Genomic DNA, 13,042 nt, shown 5'->3' with positions numbered 1-13,042 from the left:
CCATCAGATTTGCTGGATCACATGGACTTGAATTTTCTGCCAAGTTTATAATCCTAGTCCAATCAATACATGTAGTGTGCAGAGTCCTTTAATAATGGATTGGAGAGACATTTCAAAGTATGAAATATGATACCTCTTTTCTTTAAGGCTCCCACACTATGCTACTTTCTTAGCTGTAGGTGTTGAAAACCAGGGAGTCTCCACCAAGCTTTCCACCTCATACCAGTCCTCAGGGTGTCATTATATTAAACACCTGAGTCCTAAGTCTGACATAAGTGAACTGTCAAAGATTTTCAACTTTTTTTATAAACATATTTCTGCTTTTACAATGAGTTGTTTGTCTTGATTTTTAAGGTGGATCTCTCCAAAGGCTTCCATGGAGGCCCAGTGTGTTTGAAAGTATGAGCTGAACTGATTTTTTTTTAATTAATTTGAGCTTTTTATTCCCTCCTCAAAGTAACAAGTTAGTTAAAAAAATACTCCAATTAAATAGTTGCTATAATTAGTTCTCTTTTCAAGTATTGTATTTACCTGATAATCTGCCCTTCACCTTTCCATACACATGACCTCATGTCACCAGGAAGATCCTTGGAGATTATTGTGACTTTGTAATGAGGACTTGTCCTGTTCCTATCCCTGTGCTAATTGGCAATGGAGATTTTGTTTGATAAGCGCATTATCTCACTGCAAACTTCCTTTATGAATTTCTGCTTTCTAGGCATACTTCTTAGTCTGGGTTTCCTGGAATGTCAAGCCTGAAACAGCAGTTTACTGAAAATAGTTTATTTGGAAGTCATCCCATAGACCCAAGTGAGATAGATACACAGGTAGTTACACAGAGACAGAGGGAAAACCAATAAAAGCGTGCACTATTAAATTGGCCAATGCTACTACTGGTGTTTATTCCCCTAGGATGATTTTAAAGAACTTTAAACAATGGTTTTCAGAATTGTCTCCCAATGGCACAAAACTGAGAATCGTTCATCTTTTTCGTCTTATACAGCATTTGCCAAGAGTAGTCTTTTCATAGTCAGCATTCATTCCCTGACTTCTGAATTGCTTAAACCTGAGGAACAAATGTTTCCTCAGACATCCTATGACCCAAAGGCTGTTAAGAAGAACTATGAACTTCAGATTGTACCTTTGTGAACAGAAACAAAGTCAACATAGAACTGGCTGGGGTACTGGATCATATCCCAATGATCAGAAGAGGCATATAAGAAGTGACAGATACAGGGCATCCCAAACTCTTCATTTTCTCTTTTTTCTCATACAGGGGACATAATAGAATTGTCAGTGGCAGAATTGTCCCTTCTTTCCAATGTGTTCTATTCCTCTTTATTCTATGTGACTATAACTTACCTTGGTTTTAAAAATAAGAATTGAAACATTTGCCATGAATTCCTTTGATAGTTGCAACTTTCAAATTGTCATGTGGAGAAATTTTTAAAAATAAATACATACACACAATATATACGTATATATATAAAGTTATATATATATATATTAAAACACTGAAGATAGATTTTGCTAACTTGTTGTTTTCCTTCTAGTACATGTAGCAGGTGCATTTTTGTATCAATACATTTTGGCTACCTGGATTCAAACTGAGCTCTTATTGTCCTTCTCTTTCCATTCTTGAATTACTGTGGAGACTCAGTTAATTTGTGTTGCTACCTGCCTTCTGTCACCACAGATGGCTATATGAAAGTCATTCCTTTCTTGCCCATTACCCATTGACAAATAATACTCTTCAGTCTTCATTACAGCCCCTACCAGTTGCTGGGTTGGTGAAAGGGTTTTAATATTTTCCTTATAAAGACAGTGGTTATTTAAAAGAGGTAAATAATATGTATGAAGTTAAACTATAAATTAGCTATGTGGCAATGATAAATATCTTTTTATTTGTTTTCAAGGAAGGAAGCAAAGTATTATATCTGTGAAAGATGTTAAATACAGATTTATAGCCATAATGAAATAAATTTTAATTATACAAAGAAGGAAAAATAGATTTACTGCATCTGCAATTTAGTTTCCTTGTTTGTGTGAGGGGAGATTGAAAATGAGATGACTTCATTAGATGATAACTGAATCACTGAGATCCATTTCAAATCTAATATTCTTTAAGTAACCTATGAACTTGCTATAACAAATATACTCTTGTTTTTCTGGTGTTGTCCCTAATTAATAAAGTGGCTACTCATTGTACCATGAAGATATACCCAAATCTCTTTTTTTTTCTTTCCTTTTTAAATAACCAAGTTCTTTTTGATGGTACTACTAGAAATTCACTGGAATTATCAGGAATAAAGTATAGATGGGGGAGGAAATTCATTTTCATCAAATTAGTTTAATAATGTGAAATATGATGTTGGGAAGCAGAATTAAGCCTCACTAGGAAGAGCAATCAGAAAATTTTGAATCAAAAATGAGGCACCTCGTTTTAATTCCAAGTCACATGGTCTCTTTGTTCTGCTTTTCTCACACGTGTGCTTCATTCTTCTCTCTTGAAACATAGATTGTTTTGGATTTTAACATGCTCACAGGAAATTCACCATAGCAGCCCAGCTTTGTCACTCTTATCAGTTTAAATGCATCACAGAGACAAATTGAAATTATTCTATCTCAATCTCAAATTTATGGAAAGAAGTTCAGAATTGGTCTAATTTCAACCAGGTGTCAGGACAATTAGGTTGTGTGAAGGTTCAAATTTCATAGTACAGGCTAACTGCCAAGGTGCAGACTAGTTCACAGGGAAGGAATTTTTGTTAAGGACTTGGAAAGTGTGGGCTGAGAAGACACACTAAAACAAATTTATTATACACAAAAATTATGAGACTGTTTCAAACAGTAAATAGAATAGTTGCTAATGTTGACATATTTCCCAGTCAATATAAACTTCTTAATATTATAGAAAACTCAATGTGATGTATGAAGCTGATTTCTATGGAAGCAATAATCAAAATTTTCAATGGTATATTCTCTATTTGGATAACGAATTCATGACCATATTTGTTCTATTTGCCTACAACAGAAAACCCTTATATAAAAATCTTTCCAAGTGGTTATAGACATGTGCACTAGACAGTTTTAAAACCTCAATATCTCTGACTAATTAAATGTCTCTTTGATATAGCCAACAGCAGAGGCTCTCATGATGGTGCTAACGACCTGTGAAATCTAAGCAGCTTAGAAGTTCTAGGAGCATGAATTGGGAGCATAAAACCATAAAATAAAGACTCAGCTATTCTTTTTAACATTTAGGGTTTACTGTAGCCAAATTGAAATATTATAGTGGCAAACCATATAGAAAACTTAAGCTCACAGTGAAATGAAATTTAAAGTAGTAAATGTAATACGAATTTACTGAAACAAGTGTTGGGAATGAAAATGTTAATGGACACTTAAATGCATGCTATTAAAACAAAGAAAATGGGAGAAAGGAAGGAATTTCCAAGAAAAGTTAAAAGCATTTTGCCTAGTTTAGTATTATAATAGTTTTTATACAACAGCCCTTCAGATAGTTGTACAAAATCCTATTACCATAAAAATATTGCATATGAGCTAGTTTAAATTCAAGATCTAATAATTATAGATAATAGATGAAATTTTAGCAATTCTCTTCTTCCTTTCTCTAACCTGATGATTGGTCACTAATCCTTATTTCCCAGCAAATATGGAAATCAATTGCTTCAACATTCATATAGAAGTAGCAAAAAGGAAAACTAAATTTAATATTAAAATTATTTTTGAAGGAGACATTAAAAATAAAAATAGATTTTTTCATAAAAAATACCATACTAAATTCTCATCATTATCTACTGTAAGAAAAACATTTGGACAACTCAGTATGTTAGCAATATTAAATACATTATAATAACAACAAAAAAATAAAGTTAATGGTAACTCCAGGGTAAAATATAGAATGTGAAAATCAATCTTACATTGACATAGAATTCTTCAGTTTCAACTGAGACCATAGCACAATCTGTTTTTTAGTTATAACAGCACAAAGAAAAAGAGTGTAGAACAGAAAATTGAGGTTAGAGGGTTTAAGATAATGATAAGGCTATATAAGCTGATGATAATCCTCTACTTGAAACTGAAAAAAATATCATTTTGTTTTATAGTATTTCTAATGCCCATTATCTGATCATGACAATTCTATGTAACTAGACAAAAAAAAAAAAACTCTTAAATATGACTTTCACTTGATGACAAGTCATGTAACTATTATTGCATTTTGTATCATTGCAACTTTAAGTAACAAATGAAATGGTATTTGATAAGATTTACCACACTTTTTTCTTAAGCTGAAAAGCTTAATATGAAGAGGACATTGCACACATATTTTTAAGACATTGTTCCTGATAAGATAATTTCTTAAAATTTTAGTCAACATTTTTCACTTTTTGGAGAAAAATACAATTTATATATGGAGGGAAAGAGAGAAACAGAGAGGGATAAGTCACAAAAGAAGGTGGCATCAATTTTTGTCATCTCCTATGTGCTATATCAATGCAAAGCATTTTCAATGAATTCACTCTCCAAGAAGAAAGATGTATCTGATGATCAATAGGAATTGAAATAGAATGAAGTATAAAATCAGACTTTTCTTTTTCTCTAAAACTTTAGTCAAATCCTCCAGGTCAACAATAATTAATAATATTTGCCTTGTTATGATTTGAATCTGGAAGCTCTATTAAAAAGTTCATGTGTTAGGCCATTTAGCCAGAAAAGGCTGCATTATAAGGTGAAAAGATAGGATTATGAGAACTCTTACCAATGAATTTCGTGAATTAATAATTTCAATGTGCAGTAACTGTAGTTGGTAGGACCTGGTTGAAGGAGATAGGTTACTGTGGGTATAGTACTGGGGACAAAATCTGACCCGGGTCCCTTTCTTTTTCTCTCTCTATGCTTCCTGGCTACCATGACCTGGACAGATTTACTCCACCACACCCTTCCACCATTATGTTCTGCCTCACCTCAGGTCCACAACAATGGAGTTGGCCATCCATGGACTGAATCTATGAAACTGTAAGCCCAAAATGAACTTTTCTTGCTCTAAGTTGTTCTTTCAGGCATTTTGATCATAGAATCATAATGTTGACAAGCACATGTCCCCAAAGTCTAAAAAAGAATATTGCCAAATATGTTAAAAACTTATAAAGGAGTAGCCAAATGTTCCAAGTGATAGGTAATCTCAATAGCTTATATGAGAAAAATTTAGAAAATCATTAAAGTAAAAATCTCTTTAAAGGGAATTCAAATTCATAGGTACTCTGTTGAATTTTTTTGTTGTTGTTGTTTTTTCTTTAATTTTGAAGGACAGAATACTACATCTCTTATAGTTCAAGTAAAGGAAAGGATACTTATAAGAAACTGTCATAGAGTTTCTAATGGTTTATGTTATGGTGGATGTGAATTATTCCCTTAAAGCTCATGTGTGAGACAATGTAGTAATGTCCAGTAATGAGGGCTGCAATCTAATTGATGGATTAATCCATTTGATGAAGTAATAATTTAAATCAATTAATGAGTGGTAAATGTAGACAGGTAGGATATGGCTGGAGGAAATAGATCACAGAGGCATGCCCTTGGGGAATATATTATCTTTTACTCCTTTCTCCCAGACTCCCTCTTCCTCTGTCTCTTCGCTTTCTCTCTGCTTCCTGGTTGCCATGTTCTGAGCTGCTTTCCTTCTGTCAAGATGCTGTGCTTCTTCTCAACCTAGAGTCATGGGGTAGGCCCACCTTGGGCTAAAACTCTGAAACCATAAGTCTCAAGTAAACATTTTCTTCTTCAAGATGTTCTTGTCAAGATTTCATCAGACTGACAAAAAGGTGACAATGTGGTTTACGAGAGAAGAAAAAAGCATATTACTGTCTAATTGAATGTTTAAAGAACTGCAAAAATACCTTTGCCTTTAGCCTGTGTTACACAGTTTTAGAGATTAGAGAGCAAAAGATTCTTAGAAATTCAACAAAAATCCCCTGATGTGGGAAGGTGGTTCTTAGAGACTGGCACTTGGCTGATGAAGTCTGAAAGCACATTTTCCCTTGAATACTACCAAATGACAAAGAGGGCAACAGTAGGACCGTCTTCTGAGACAGTGAGGAAAGAATGCATGAGTTCTCCTGCTTCATTTGTTTGCTATGGAAGATAACTAGTTTTGCACTGGCAAGAAACATATTGTTCAGGAATACCTTGTAGATAAGGAGATAGCAGAGATCAGGATCAACACTGTCATAAAGCTGAAGGATTATCACAAGAAATCAGTTTTGCAGAACACATGAACTGAGTTTGCAGGTGGTTAGAAGGTCCTTCAGACTCATAAACTACCTTTAAAGATAACCACTAATATCTTTATCAAAAGGCAGTATCATTATGGTGAAATTGCAATAAATCACCGAGTCGATCTTAAAGCAGGACACAACACGGAACCATCTTTATTCACCAGCTGGTGGCCTAGATTCATCAGCTTGTGGGACAAAGGGGAAGGCTGCAAGTCCACACCCTTTGACCCACTCCAGGGGTTAGAGTACACCTTTTATACCATAAGTAAAGCATGTCAGTACATTAATCATAGGTGGCTGTTGCTGTGATTCAGAACTACAAACAAACATCATGGAATCTAAAATCATAAGGGGAAGTGGGTCAAAATGACCTTAGTTGAGTACAAGTTAAAGAATGGTTACTAACTTCTAGACAATCATTCTGAAAGGGTACATTGTCCAAGAAAAATGGGAACAAAAAGAGAACAATTTTACAAAGGTGGGGTGTTCCCATGGGAGAAGCATTTCTTATATGACATGGAGTCTCAGGGTAAAATGGAGTCTGTTTGTTCATTGCCCACATAACCTGGCCCATAAGAGTATTTGGAAATCATATTTGACTCAGTCAAGAGGTAAGTACACAAAATACTATATTAATAGTACTAATATATAGTAATACTATATTAAGTACCATATTAATAGCTCTTATCCTATTACACAAATCTTTCAGCTCTGCTCAACCCAGAAGTAGCTAAAATTAGCATATGAAAGTTAGGTACTGAAGGTGTTATGGATTGAGTAAGAGAATACGCATTCCTACCACTGTTACCAGTCATCGACCAGGCCTGAGGATATTGAAGGGTCTGGAATTGGCAGGAAAGAGGATGAATGACACTTTGAATTTAATGAAGGATTACAATTCAGCATTTGATTGGATGATGGACCATAATGTGTGATGATAATGTTGCAGAAATCAGTCTGCTGATGTACTCCCATGTAATGCCAAGATGCAAGGGTGAGGAAAAGGTTTAAGTGAGCATGACTTGAGAAAGAGATATAAACAAATTAAATAAATAAATTCTGTGTTTGGAGATACCACACAGAGTTCGGACTGTTGAATAAAGTGTGCTAGTCAACTTTAAAATATCTGAATAGGCAAAATATTCCCATTCAAAGAGTTTCTAATTCAATTCAGAGCTTAGGCTTTGTATCTGATTTGACTCTTATTAGAGGTAGAAATTTGGAGCCTTACTAATTCATAAGGTTGTTATTCAGTGGGTTTTGTACTCCCCAGGTCAAATCATTAGAAGACTAAAAATCATTGGCTCGTCTGTCTTTGAAATTTGGTAATATTGCTGTGGTCATTAGTGCTATTTAGTAAATATTCTGGTTTTCCACATTGCAGTAAATTTTCCCCATAATCTGCCTGGGAATTTTATGCTTGCCTCATGGAGAATAGTTGGAAAGTAAAAGCATAATGCTTTTTTTTTTTTTTTTACTCTTTTATCTCATTTGTCGTACACAGATTTTCTCTTCTATATCTTCAAGAGTCCCTTATGAAGAATAATAACTCTGAAGTCATATAGTATATAAGACAGTTGCCAAAGTAAAATTTCATGTATAGGAACTATTTTTCTAAAGAAGAATTTTTGCTTTCAAAATTGTTTCAATGCGTATTTAGATAAGATGAAGTCATATAAAGGCAAAACAGAAATATAGAATTTTGTGAAGAAATTAATTAAAATGATAACCATTTTTATTAGTTTTCTGTTGAAAATAAGGGCTGAGACATATTATACCTCTCTTAGAGTATTTACCCTAGAAAACTTGTAATTATGAATTCTTTTTGTGTGTGTGTGTGTGTGTGTGTGTATCATATTTTGGGGGAAATATAAGTATAAACAAAATCTTTGCTCAAACCCCCCAAATTTACTATCTAGGTAGAATAGAAAGAAATCAATTTTACCTTGAATTAACATTATAGCACAATGTGATGCACATCACATTCTACTAAGTAATTTCAAAGATAAAAGTCTTTCTTTTACATAACAAGTAGATTATACACGTTCTCAAGATAAACAGCAGCTAGTCTTCAGGAAGAGGTCTTGACAGCACTATTTGTCATTTATAGTTCATCTTAGAATCACCTGGTAATTGAGTTGGCCATCTGTCTTTACTAATTGGCTTTATCCCAAGAAAAAATAAACTTTTCACATTTTTAAGACAGGAAGTTGTTTTGGAGCCAGGCGGCCTGCTGAAGTGAGATTCGTGCCCTCCTACAAGAACTGGGTGTTAGGAATGCTATGTTCCTCATGATCTCATTTTAATGAGTTGGTTCTTAGGTTCTAGAGGAAGGCATTCCTAAGTTTTTGAAAAGTTGAGTTTATTTTGCTTTCAAAAGGATTTATATAAACTTCAAAGAGAAAGAAAGAATTTATGATTACAAGTTTTTTAGGTAAACACTCTAAAAAAGAGGTAAAAGATAGCTTAGCCCTTATTTTCAACAGAAAACTAAGCCTTCTGTTTTTAATTTGTTTCCATTAGTATATCTGTAAGAACTTGAGTAACTATTGCATTGATTTAAGACACAGTGGTACTCCAGTTTTTCCTAATTTATGAAAAAAGTAACATTTTTCATTATTTTAAACTCACAGATAAAATTATCTTTAAAATTTTACTTTAGGATTATCACTGAAATAGATTTTGTTTTTCCTTTTTGTTATTGTGGTCCTTTGTGAACAATGTTTTTAAGTAAATAATTAAACATAAATGCTGTCATGAATATTCTTAATGAGACCTTTGATGAACATATATAGGCATTTCTCTTAGTTATACACCCCTAAATTGAATTGCTGGGTAATGATGTATGAGCATATTTGGTTTTGGAAAATATTTGCAAATATTTATTTGCTTATTAATTCAGTTCCCTGAATTATGTATGACATATAAGAGAATATTATAGCATAGTATTACTATACTATAGTATAGTGATATGAAGGAGTAACATATGAGAGAATCTTTCCCACAACTCTACTGATCTATTTACCTGTACTTTTTTTTTTTTTTTAAGTAGTACCTTGTGAATAAAAGGTGAGATTTACTGTGGTATAGTCTATATATATATGAATGTACGTTTACTATGTAGGTCAGATTCTTTCCACTCTTCTATGATCCCATTCCTTCTCCCTCCCCCTCAATCTCCTTCTTCTACTCTACTGATTTTTCTTGTATTTTGAAAAAGGTACACTCAGATGCTAATTGTTGGACTGGAAATTATTGTCACCATTTTGAAAAGCAGTACGGAGATTCCTGAAAAACTAGGAATGGAACTACCATATGATCCAACTATCATACTCCCTTGTGTGTGTGTGTGTGTATATGAATACATATACATATATGTATATGTAAATTCACTATACTATAGGTATGAAGTCACATCAATGATTATAGCAGCAAAATTCACAATAGCCAAGCTATGGAATGAATCTAGATCTCTATAATAGACGAATAGATAAGGAAAATATGGTATGTACACACAATGGATAGTATGTATAATCAACCATAAAGAAGAATGAAATGGTGGCAGTTGACATTAAATGGATGCACTGGAGAGTATCATACTAAATGAAATAAGTCAGACCCAGAAAGGCAAAGGTTAAATGTTTTCTTGATATGTGGAAGCTAGTCCAAAAGGAGGGAATACATTTTTAAAAAAGAAAGAGGGGCATTTCTTATGAATCTGCTCATAGTTTATCATCCTTTGGCAAAAATAGTCTAATATATTTATCATACATCTATTAGGTCCATATTTGAGAATTATTATAGATTCTATGTTTACTTTTATTATTTATTTTTATTTTGGCAATATTTTCTTAATATTTCATTATTTTTAAAAATTCATTTTTATTGTAAACAAATGGGATACATCTTATTTCTCTGTTTGTACATGAAGTAGAGGCATACCATTTATGTAATTTACCTAGGGTAATAGTTTTTGATTCATTCTGTTATTTTCCCACCCCACCCCTCCCACCTTATCCCTCTATAGAGTCCCTCCTTCCTCCATTCTTGCCCCCTTCCCACCCCATATATATGTCATCATCCGCTTATCAGTGAGATCATTTGTGCTTTGGTTTTTAGAGATTGGCTTACCTCACTTAGCATGATATTCTCCAACTGCATCCTTTTGCCTGCAAATGCAATAATTTTATTATTTTTTTATGACTGAGTAATATTCCATTGTATATATATATACCACAGTTTCTTTATCCATTCATCAATTGAGGGGCATCTAGGTTGGTTCCACAATCTGGCTATCATGAAATGAGCAGCTATGAACATTGTTATGGCTGTATATCTGTGGTAGGGTGATTTTAAGTCCTTTGGGTATAGGCCAAGGAGTGGGATAGCTGGGTCAAATGGTGGTTCCATTCCAAGTTTTCTAAGGAATCTCCACACTGCTTTCCAGAGTGGCTGCACTAATTTGCAGCCCTACCAGCAATGTATGAGTGTACCTTTTCCCCCACATCCTCTCCAACACCTATTGTTGCTTGTATTCTTAATAATTCCCATTCTAATTGGGGTAAGATGGAATCTTAGGGTTTTTGATTTGCATTTCTCTTATTAATAAAGATGTTGAACATTTGTTCATATGTTTGTTGATTGCTTGTAGATCTTCTGTGAAGTGTCTGTTCATTTCCTTAGCCCATTTGTTGATTGGGTTATTTGTATTCTTGATGTAGAGTTTTTTGAGTTCTTTATAGATTCTGGAAAAGAGTGCTGGAAATGAGTGGCAAAGATTCTCCTACTCTGTAGGCTCTCTCTTCACATTGCTGATAGTTTCCTTTGCTGAGAGAAAGCTATTTAGTTTGAATCTATCCCAGTTATTGATTCTTGCTTTTATTTCTTGTGCTATGGGAGTCCTGTTAAGGAAGTCTGCTCCTAAGCCAACAAGTTGAAGATTTGGACCTACTTTTTCTTCTATAAGTTGCAGCATCTCTGGTCTGATTTCAAGGTCCTTGATCCATTGTGAGTTGATTTTTGTGCAGGGTGAGAGATAGGGGTTTAGTTTCATTCTGTTGCATATGGATTTCCAGTTTTCCCAGCACCATTTGTTGAAGAGGCTATCTTTTCGTCATTGAATATTTTTGGCACCTTTGTCTAGTATGACAAAATTGTATTTATTTGGGTTTGTGTCGTGTCCTCTATTCTGTACCATTGATCTACCTGTCTATTTTGTTGCCAATACTATGCCATTTTTGTTACTATTGCTTTGTAGTGTAGTTGAAGTTCTGGTATTATGATACCCCCTGCTTCACTCTTCCTGCTAAGGATTGCTTTAGCTATTCTGGGTTTCTTATTCTTCCAGATGAATTTCATGATTACTTGCTCTATTTCTATAGGGTAAGTCTTTGGGCTTCTAATAGGAATTGCATTGAATCTGTATAGCACTTTTGGTAGTATGGCAATTTTGACAATATTAGTTCTGCTTATCCAAGAACATGGGAGATCTTTCCATCTTCTAAGGTTTTCTTCAATTTCTTTCTTTAGTGTTCTGTAGTTCTCATTTTAGAGGTCTTTCACCTCTTTTGTGAGATTGATTCCCAAGTATTTTATTTTTTTCAAAGCTACTGTGAATGGGGTAGTTTTCCTAATTTCTCTTTCTGAAGATTCATCACTTATGTATAAAAATGCATTAGATTTATGATCATTTATCTTATATCCTGCTACATTACTGAATTCACTTATGAGTTCTAAAAATTTTCTGGTGGAATTTTCTGGTTCCTCTAAATATATAATCAAGTCATCAGCAAATAGGGATAGTTTGAGTTCTTCTTTTCCTATTCGTATCCCTTTAATTTTCTTAGTCTATCTAATTGCTCTGGCTAGAGTTTCAAGGACAATGTTGAATAGAAGTGGTAGAAGAGGGCATCCCTGCCTTGTTCCAGTTTTTAGGGGGAATGCTTTCAGTTTTTCACCATTTAGAATGATATTGGCCATGGGCTTAGCGTAGATGGCCTTTACAATGTTAAGGAATGTTCCCACTATCGGTATTTTTTCCCGTGCTTGGAGCATGAAGGGATTCTGTATTTTATCAAATATTTTTTCTGCATCTATTGAAATAATCATGTGATTCTTGACTTTAAGTCTATTGATGTGGTGAATTGCATTTATTGATTTCCAGATGTTGAACCAACCTTGCATCCCTGGGATAAAACTCACTTGATCATGGTGCACTATCTTTTTAATATGTTTTTGTATGCAATTTGCTAAGATTTTGAGAATTTTTGCATCAATGTTCATTAAGGATATTAGTCTGAAATTTTCTTTCCTCGATGTGTCTCTGTCTGGTTTAGGTATCAGTGTGATATTGGCTTCATAGAATGAGTTTGGGAGGGTTCCCTCCTCTTCTATTTCATAGAATACTTTGAGAAGTATTGGAATGAGCTCTTCTTTAAAGATTTTGTAGAACTCAGATGAGAACCCATCTGTTGGGTGCTATGCTGTGTAGACGGCACCTGGATGGCGCCTGGCAGCTAGCCAGAGGTTGCTTTGATCACATCAGCAATGAGGAGGTTGTTTAACATAAGCACACCCTGGTGATTTGTCATTGGCTGTATTCAATTAAGTCCATGCACACAACGCGTGCACAGGTGTTCCCTAGTACTTCTGCTCCTGCCTGCTCGCTTTAACCTTTGCCGTGATAGGGCAGCTGGCTCCTCGCCTGATCTCAACAGGCGTGGCCCTGCCCTCTGCCTCCTGGA

This window comes from Sciurus vulgaris (genome assembly GCF_902686455.1).
Source record: "Sciurus vulgaris genome assembly, chromosome: 6".
Taxonomy (NCBI): domain Eukaryota; kingdom Metazoa; phylum Chordata; class Mammalia; order Rodentia; family Sciuridae; genus Sciurus; species Sciurus vulgaris.
Note: the sequence above shows the minus strand (reverse complement) of the source record.